We start from the raw sequence: 10,435 nt of genomic DNA on the forward strand, positions 1-10,435 counted from the left end.
CTGCTTGACCCATTACCTCTAGCTTCTTATTGGCTAACTCTTACACCTTAGTTTAGCCCATTTCTATTAATCTGTATATTATCACCAAGACATTGTGGCTTACTGGGAAAGATTCAGCATGTCTGACCTGGCATCTCTAAGGCGGCTCTCTCTCTGACTCGGCTTTCTTCCTCCCAGAATTCAGTTCTGTCTTCTCTGCCTAACTAAGTTCTGCCCTATCAGGCCAAGCAGTTTCTTTATTGATTAACCAATGAAAGCAACACACAAACAGAAGGACCTCCTACACCAGTCAGGCAGTGGTGGCACACACCTTTATTCCCAACACTCAGGAGGCAGAGGCAGGTGGATCTCTGTGAGTTTGATGCCAGTCTGGTCTACAGAGTGAGTTCCAGGATACAAAGAAACCCTGTCATGAACACCCCCTCCCCCCAAAAAAGGAGTTCAGCACCAACATTGCATGTTACGAATCATTATTTAGGAGTCTCCATTTCTTCTATTGTGTTTTTTGGCTGTTTCTAATCCAAGTAACTGTACATAAAAGTATTCTGTTTTGGAAAGAGCCTATATTTTAAAATAATTTTATGTGCATTGGTGTTTTGCCTGCATGTGTGAGGGTGCTGGATCCCCTGGAACCAGAGCTATAGACAGGTATGAGCTGCCATGTGGGCGCTGGAAATTAAACCCGAGTCTTCTAGAAGAGCAGTCAGTGCTTTTAACCTTCTAGACATTGTTCCAGCCACAGGGAGAGCCTATTTTTGAATACAGCATTCATTGGAAAAAATATTTCCTAAACTAAATGGTTTAAATCTTGACGTTCTCAAAGTGACATTTGATGTATTTGCCCCTATGCAATTTTATTTTAGATAAATCACTCTTGTCTAGACAAGAAATTGGAACTTGCTATTCTATTAAAGAAATGATGTAAAACACTTGAAAAATGGCTGCATGACAAATAGAGAATGCTGACAGAAAAACGGAAGCAATAAAAAGAAGAACCACACAGATCTACACTCGATGAGCACTGAGTGGGCTTATCAACAATTAGGGATAGCAGGAAAAAAAAGGATGTCTTCTGAGAAGTAGGTACCAAGAAGGGATTAATGTGCTAAGAGAGGTGAAGTCATGGAGGCAGAGGAGGCGGGTATGGATGTGGAAGGAGATGTTCTGGTGGCTGCACAGCCAAGAAATGATGAAAATACAGCATTAGTCTTTCGAGATCACTGTCTTGATTCAACATGGGGAAGGGAGAATGGCTATACTCCTTGGACTCTAGATAGTGCCATCAGTGATGAGAACAGAGCTGTCATTGAGAAAATGCTGTTGGAAGAAGAGTATTATTTGTCTAATAAATCACTTCCAGAAAAATTCTGGATTAATCAAAAGGAAGATGATAAAAAAAATACACCAACAGGGTACATTCTCCTACAAAACCAGCCAGTTATGATAGAAGAAAAATGATTATTTGAACAAGGACTGGCTAAGTGTGACCAAAGATGGACCAAAATCACAACACTAGTTCAAAGTCACACAGTTTTACAAGTGAAGAGTTACACCAGACAGTACTTTAAAAATAAGGGTGTGGAGAAAGAAACACCAACTAAGAAGAGCAGCAGTGATCTTCAGGTGAAATCTAAAGACGAGAGGACAAAGGTGTGGGCAGCATCATGTTTGATGGGCGTGTCAATCCTAACTTGAATGCTGTAAAAATTGAAAAGTTATCTGATAATAAAGATGTAGACATGTCAGATGAACTGGATGAGTTGACTTCTCAAACACCAGAAAAGAATTCTGGCAGCCATCTCATTTAGACATTCCTAATGGTAAAATTTGCGAAGCCAACCACGGAGAATTCATATGCTCAAAAGGCCCCTTAGCTAACTCTTCCGGGGAGTATCTTCAGAACGTGAAGCCAAGTAACACAGAAGCATGTTCAAGCTCAGAAATTACATCATGGGCTACAAAGCAAACCAATAATGACAAAAACTCAGTCGAATTAAGTGAGAAGTACAATAAATTGGTCCAAGGCTATGATGTGCAAGACAGAGAAGAAATATCAGACGAAACCAAGCCATCACCCTCTGCAGAGTCCTTGGAGAGGCATCAGGATTCAGGTGGAAATGAAATGCTTTTGCCTCTTCTCCAAACGGTGGAGGACGACCATGAGGGAGAAGAATTTAAATCCCAAGAGCAAGAAGTGGAAATAGATAGAAATGTCATTCAAGAAAAAGAAAAGGAACTGGGTGGGCTGTAGTTCCTTTGTCTCAATAGCCTGCATGCAGCAAGCAAGGTAGGCCCTTTGTTTACAAGCTACCAAACCAGCACGGAGATCTGATCTAGGCACCAGGAGAGCCATCACTGGGGTGAGTGAGTTTCTGATCCGCAGCAGCAGCCTGGGACACAGAAGTCAGACGTTCCTCATCCCCCTATACTTCCTGGTCTTCCTGCAGGGGCTATACTCCCTGGATACTGCCTCTCTCTTCCTATCCCACCCAGCTTGCATCTAGAACCCCCTTCTGCCTCTCTCTCCTCTTCGGGCACATAACATCACCCAGCTCAGCCTGTTTGGGTGCTGGGACCGAGTCGTGAGGGCAACCAAGTGGGTGGAGATTCCTTTGTCTCAATAGCCTGCCTGCAGCAAGCAATTTAGGCCCTTTGTTTACAAGCTACCCAACCAGCATGGAGATCTGATTTTGGCACCAGGAGAGCCATCATTGGGGAGAGCCATCACTGGGAAGGTACATCAGTGGGCAAGGAGACCTGATCCTGTAAAAGAAGATCCATAGGGGAGCATTTGGAGGAAGAGATGGGCAGGTGCCAATGCAAGAATTTACCCAACAATCTGAAAAACAACATGAAACGAACCCAGCGACCTCACAACAGGAGGACATGAACACCTTAACAAGAAGAAGTAGAAAAAAAATTGACTTTATGAAAGTGATAGAGGCCCTTAAACAGGAGGTGAAAAACTCCCTTAAAGAAATGGATAAGAAGAATAACAGAGAGTTTGAAGAATTGAGTAAATCTGTGAATGATATCCTAGGAAACCAAGGAAAAACAATCAAACAGATAATGGAAACAGTTCAAGACTTGAAAACTGAAATGGAGGCAATGAAGAAAACACAAACAGAGCACCGGCTGGACATGGAAAATCTAGGTAAACAAATAGAGACTACAGAAACAAGCATAACCAACAGAATACAAGAGATAGAAGAAAGAATCTCAGATTCTGAAGATACCATAGAAAAATAAACGCACTGATCAAGAGAAAACAGCAAATCCAACAAGCTCTCATCACAAAACATTCAGGAAATATGGGACACAATAAAAAGACCAAACCTAAGAATAATAGGAGTAGAAGAAGAAGAAGTACAGCACAATGGTCTAGAAAATATATTTAATAAAATTATAGAAGAAAACTTTCCCAACCTAAAGAAAGATATACCTATGAAGGTTCAAGAAGCATACAGAACACCAAATAGACTGGATCAAAAAAAGATCCCCTTGCCATATAATAATCAAAACACAAAGCATACAGAAAAAAAGAAAGAATATTAACAGCTGCGAAGGAAAAAGGTCAAGTTACTTATAAACCTATCAGACTTACACCAGACTTCTCCATGGAAACCATGAAAGCCAGAAGGTCCTGGATAGATGTACTGCAGAAACTAAGAGACCATGGATGCAAGCCCAGACTACTATACCCAGCCAACCTTTCATTCACTATAAATGGAGAAAACAAAATTTTCCAGGATAAAAACAAATTTAAACAATACATAGCCACAAATCCAGCCTTACAGAAAGTAATAGAAGGAAAATCACTAACCAAGGAGTCCAACAATGACCACAATAACTCAGACATCTAGAGACCCTTCACCAGCACAACTTGAAGAAGGGAAACACACAAACTCTACTACCAAAAAATTGACCGGAGTTAACAACCACTCTTAATGTCAATGGACTCAACTCACCTATAAAAAGGCACAGGCTAAGAGATTGGATACAAAAACAGGATCCAACATTCTGCTGTTTACAAGAAACACACCTCAACCACAAAGACGGGCATCTACTCAGAGTAAAGGGCTGGGAAAAGGCTTATCAAGCAAATGGACCTAAGAAACAAGCAGGTGTGGCCATACTAATTTCTATCAAAGTTGACTTCAAACTAAAATCAATCAGAAGAGATGGAGAGGGACATTTTATACTCATAACAGGAACAATTCATTAGGATGAAGTCTCAATCCTGAATATCTATGCCCCTAATTTAAAAGCACCTACTTATGTAAAAGAAACATTACTAAAACTCAAGGCAGTCATCAAACTGCACACACTAATAGTAGGAGCCTTCAACACTCCTCTCTCACCAATGGACAGGTCAATCAGACAGAAACCTAACAGAGAAATAAGAGAATTAATGGAGGTAATGAATCAAATGGACTTAACAGACATCTATAGAAAATCCCACCCAAATAGGAAATAATATACCTTCTTCTCTGCAGCTCATGGAACCTTCTTGAAAATTGACCACATACTCGGTAACAAAGCAAACATCCACAGTTACAAAAAAAATATTAGTAACCACCTGTGTCTTATCGGATCACCATGGATTAAAGTTAGAATTCAACAACAATGCTACCCCCAGAAAGCCTACAAACTCATGGAAGCTGAATAGTAAACTACTGAACCACACCTGGATCAAGGAAGAAATAAAGAAAGAAATTAAAGTCTTCCTGGAATTCAATGAAAATAAAGAAACAACATACTCAAACTTATGGGACACTATGAAAGCAGTCCTAAGAGGAAAGTTCATAGCACTAAGTGCCCACTTAAAGAAAACAGAGAAAGCACATGTTGGAGACTTAACAGCCCACCTGAAAGCTCTAGAAAAAAAAGAAGCAGACTCACCTACGAGGAGTAGAAGACTGGAAATAATCAAACTGAGGTCTGAAATCAACAAAATAGAAACACAGAAAACAATCCAAAGAATCAATGAAACAAAAAGCTGGTTCCTGGAGAAAATCAACAAGATTGATAAACCCCTATCCAAACTAATCAAACAGAAGAGAGAGAATATGCAAATTAGTAAGATCAGAAATGAAAAGAGGGACATAACCACAGATACAGAGGAAATTCAGAGAATCATTAGATCTTACTACAAAAGCCTGTATGCCACAAAACTGGAAAATGTAAAAGAAATGGGCACTTTTTTTAGATAAATACCATATACCAAAGTTAAACCAGGACCAGCTGAACAATCTAAATAGACTTGTTAGTCGCAAAAAATTAGAAGCTGTTATCAAAAACTTCCCGACCAAAAAAAGCCAAGGATCAGATGGTTTCAATGCGGAATTCTACCAGAACTTTCAAGAAGACCTAATACCTATACTCCTTAATGTATTTCACAATATAGAAACAGAAGAGTCATCGCCAAATTCCTTTTATGAAGCTACAGTTACTCTGATACCAAAACCAAACAAAGACTCAACCAATCTCACTCATGAACATCGACGCAAAAATCCTCAATAAAATACTGGCAAACCGAATCCAAGAACACATTAGAAAAATTATCCATTTTGATCAAGTAGGTTTCATCCCAGAGATGCTGGGCTGGTTCAACATACAAAAATCTATCAATGTAATCCATCATATAAATAAACTGAAAAAAAAAAACATATGATCGTTTCATTAGATGCTGAAAAAGCATTTGACAAAATTCAACATCCCTTTATGATAAAAGTCTTGGAGAGATTAGGGCTACAAGGGTCATACCTAAATATAATAAAAGCTATTTACAGCAAGCTGACAGCTAACATTAAATTAAATGGAGAAAAACTCAAAGCCATCCCACTAAAATCAGGAACACGACAAGGCTGTCCACTCTCTCCATACCTCTTCAATATAGTGCCTGAAGTTTTAGCAATAGCAATAAGACAACATAAGGGGATCAAGGGGATTCGAATTGGAAAGGAAGAAGTTAAACTTTTGTTATTTGCAGATGATATGATAGTGTACATAAGCGACCCCAAAACTCCACCAAAGAACTCCTACAGCTGATAAACACCTTTAGTAATGTGGCAGGATACAAGATCAACTCCCAAAAATCAGTTGCCCTCCTATACACAAGGATAAGGAAGCAGAGAGGGAAATCAGAGAAGCATTACCTTTCACAAAAGCCACAAACAGCATAAAATATCTTGGGGTAACTCTAACCAAGGAAGTGAACGATCTATTTGACAAGAACTTTAAGGCATTGAAGAAAGAAATTGAAGAGGATACCAGAAAATGGAAGGATCTCCCTTGCTCTTGGATTGGGAGGATCAACATAGTAAAAATGGCAATTCTACCAAAGGCAATTTATAGATTCAATGCAATCCCCATCAAGGTCCCATCAAAATTCTCCACAGATCTTGACAGGACAATAATCAACTTTATATGGAAAAACAAAAAACCCAGGATAGCCAAGAGAATTTTATACAATAAAGGAACTTCTGGAGGCATTAACATCCCTGACTTCAAACTCTATTACAGAGCCACAGTAATGAAAACAGCGTGGTATTGGCATAAAATCAGAGAAGTCGACCAATGGAATCATATAGAAGACCCAGATTTTAACCCACAAACCTATGAACACCTCATTTTCAATAAAGGAGCTAAAAGTATACAATGGAAGAAAGAAAGCTTCAACAAATGGTGCTGGCACAACTGGATGTCAACCTGTAGAAGAATGAAAATAGACCCATATCTATCACCATGCACAAAACTCGAGTCCAAATGGATCAAAGACCTCAATATCAATCTGAATACAGAAAGTGGGAAGTACTCTACGACATATGGGCACAGGAGATCGCTTCCTATGTATAACCCCAGCAGCACAGACATTAAGGGTAACATTGAATAAATGGGACCTACTAAAACTGAGAAGCTTCTATAAAGCAAAGGACACTGTCACTAAGACAAAAAGGCAACCTACTGACTGGGAGAAGATCTTCACCAACCCCACAACAAACAAAGGTCTGATTTCCAAATATATAAAGAACTCAAGAAACTAGACTTTAAAATGCTAATTAACCCAATTTAAAAATGGGGCACTGAACTAAACAGAGAATTCTCAAAAGAAGAAGTTCAAATGGCCAAAAGACACTTAAGGTCATGCTCAACCTCCTTAGCCATCAGGGAAATGCAAATCAATACCTGTCAGAATGGCTAAAATCAAAAACACCAATTGTAGGGTTAAGCCCAGCCTTAGGGGGCGTGTTTGCCTCGGGCTAATGTTTACCTATAAATCTGCTGGGCCTGTGCCCAGCCACCCCTTCTGCTTCCTGTTCTCCATGGGAACCTTGGTACTGTAAGTCTATTTCCCCATTAAAGCTGTATATATTTTTTACAATCTGTCTGCATTCATTTACGCCGCTACAACCAATGATAGCCTTTGCTGGAGAGGTTGTGGAGGAAGGGGTACACTCATCCATTGCTGGTGGGAATGCAAACAAACTTGTGCAACTTTGGAAATCAGTGTGGCAGTTTCTCAGGAAATTCAGGATCAACCTACCCCAGGACCCAGCAATACCACTCTTGGGAATATACCCAAGAGATGCCCTATCATATTACAAAAGCATTTGTTCAACTATGTTCATAGCAGCATTATTTGCAATAGCCAGAACCTGGAAACAACCTAGATGCCCTTCAATGGAAGAATGGATGAAGAAAGTATGGAATATATACATATTAGAGTACTACTCAGCAGTAAAAAACAAGGACTTCTTGAATTTTGCATGCAAATGAATGGAAATAGAAAACACTATTCTGAGAGAGGTAAGCCAAATCCAAAAAGATGAACATGGGATGTACTCACTCATAATTGGTTTCTAGCCATAAATAAAGGACATTGAGTCAATAATTTATGATCCTAAAGAAGCTAAATAAGAAGGTGAACCCAAAGAAAAACATATAGTTATCCTCCTGGATATGGAAAGTAGACAAGATTGCCAGGCAAAAAATTGGGATCTTGGGGGTGGTGTGGGATAGGGGTAAGGGGAGATGGGGAGAGAAAAGTGAGAAGGGGAGAATGGGGGGAACTTGGGGAAATGGGATGGTTGGGATAAAGGAAGGGTGGATATGGGAGCAGGGAAGTATATATCTTAAGAGCCATCTTAGGGTTGGCAAGAGACTTGAACCTAGAGGGACTCCCAGGTGCCCAGGGTGATGTTCCCAGTTAGTTCCTTTGGCAGCTGAGGATAGGGAACCTGAAATGGTCCTATCCTATAGCCATACTGATGAATATCTTGCATATCACCATAGAACCTTCATCTGGCGATGGATGGAGATAGAGACAGAGACCCACATTGGAGCACTGGAATGAGCTCCCAAGGTCCCAGTGAGGAGCAGAAGGAGGGAGAACATGAGCAAGGAAGTCAGGACCGTGAGGGGTGCACCCACCCACTGAGACGGTGGGGCTGATCTATTGGGAGCTCACCAAGGCCAGCTGGACTGTGACTGAAAAAGCATGGGATAAAACCGAACTCTCTGAACATGGCGGACAATGAGGGCTGATGAGAAGCCAAGGACAATGGCACTGGGTTTTGATCCTGCTTCATGTTCTGGCTTTGTGGGAGCCTAGCCAGTTTGGATGCTCACCTTCCTAGACCTGGATGGAGGAGGGGAGGACCTTGGACTTTCCAGAGGGCAGGGAACCCTGACTGCTCTTTGGACTGGGGAGGGAGAGGGAGAGGAGTGGGGGGAGGGGGAGAGGAGTGGGAGGAGGGGATGGGAAATGGGAGGCTGGGAGGAGGCGGAATTTTTTTTTCAATAAAAAAATTAAAAAAAGAAAGAAAAAAGCAAGAAATTTCTGAAGTTTTTGAGGGGTACCAAGCTAAAACACCAGAATGCTATTTGAAGATTAAAAACTACATTTTGGATCAGTGGGAAATATGCAAACCGAAATACTTAATTAAATAAGACCTCAGCATGTCCTGGCTTGAAGAACTGCAAGGACGCTAATTGCATTAGATGGATTTATACATACATACCTTGAGTTGATAGGAGTAACCAATTTTGGATGTGAGTAGGCAATACATAACAGGCCACAGCCAGTCACTAAAGTATGAGTAGTGACAGAACAGATGCAGAAGCAACATGCCAGCTTGCCTGGCCCAATAGTCTATGCGTACAAGGAGACATAGGGCCCGAGACCCACGGGGAAACTGGAGTAGTGCAAAAGACTTAGAAGGGCAAACATTGGAGCATCTGTCTGTGGAGGAGCTGGCAAAAAGAAGAGAAGAGGTAAAGTGTAAACCTGTTTAAGTCTTCAAAACTTTCAAAACTACCAAAAAGCTCAGTTGATCCCTTCCAACTGATACCTTGTAATTTTTTCAGTGAAAAAAGCAGGAGTCTTTTTAGGTGAAAGTAGTTTCAGAAGCACTTTTAATAATGGATTTTCAAGCTCATGTGTCTATGGCGGAAGTGATTGGGCTGTTAGGAGGAAGATACCCAGAGACTGAGAAGACCCTTAAAGTCTATGCAGCAGAACCATGTAACAATCTGAGCAAAGGACTACAATGTGCGGTGGACCTTGTATCACAAACACAGGCCTCAGAACTTTGGCTCTTAGAGGCTACAGTGTTATTGGGTGGTACCATTCTCATGCTGCAATTGATCCTAATCCGTCTTTATGAGATATTGACACACAACCAGAGTTACTTCTCCAGAAGAGGAGCAAAGTTCATTGGAATGATTGTTAGTCCATACAATTGAAGTAACCCTTTACCATGCTCCCAGATGATCTGCTTGGTTATAAGTGCAGAAGTTAACCCTGATGGTGCCTGTCATTTACAAACTTGAAGTACAACAGCTGTTAGAAGAACCTCGATGGGAATGAGTATTTGAAAAGACAAGATGGATAATTGAGAAATACAGGCTTTCTCAGCGCTGTGTTCCCATGGGTAGAATCTTTCACTGGGATTTGCAGGGAACTTTTGGAGTGTCTAAGGAAAACACTAAGCAAAGTAGCCAAATGTTTCATCGCTAAGAAATTCTTGACTTAGATAGAAAAGTTGTTCCTTTCCAATTACAAAAGCAAGGAAGAAAATAGACCAGCTGAAGAGAAGAGTACAACAGAGTTGTTCTTGTGATATTTTAAAATGTCTACATGCTTTGACAACTGCAGGTGGCCCCCATGCTGGCCTTGCCAACTTTGGCCAAGGCCTTAAAGAAGCACAGATGAGTCTGGACCCAAGGAGGCATGCAACACAGAAGTTGATGAAGCAGGTTCCCAGAAGAGCCCATCCCAACAGTGTGTGCAGCAGTGGAGGACCAGAGACACCTGAGACCTTCATCCCAAGCTCTCTGCCTTTTTGGAGGACACAACTGTAATGTTATGCCTTAGGTAAGGAAAATTAATAATATTAGACTTAGTGCTCAAGAAAGCAAATCAGGCCCTCAG

At 40.8% G+C, this 10,435-nt stretch overlaps 1 pseudogene; it reads left to right on the plus strand.

The window, feature by feature from the left end:
• The first annotated feature begins 1,122 nt into the window (after positions 1-1,122).
• LOC142848715 (deubiquitinase MYSM1-like) lies at positions 1,123-10,163 on the plus strand (annotated as a pseudogene).
• The last annotated feature ends 272 nt before the right edge of the window (positions 10,164-10,435 follow it).

Source organism: Microtus pennsylvanicus, chromosome 4 (assembly GCF_037038515.1).
Source record: "Microtus pennsylvanicus isolate mMicPen1 chromosome 4, mMicPen1.hap1, whole genome shotgun sequence".
NCBI lineage: Eukaryota > Metazoa > Chordata > Mammalia > Rodentia > Cricetidae > Microtus > Microtus pennsylvanicus.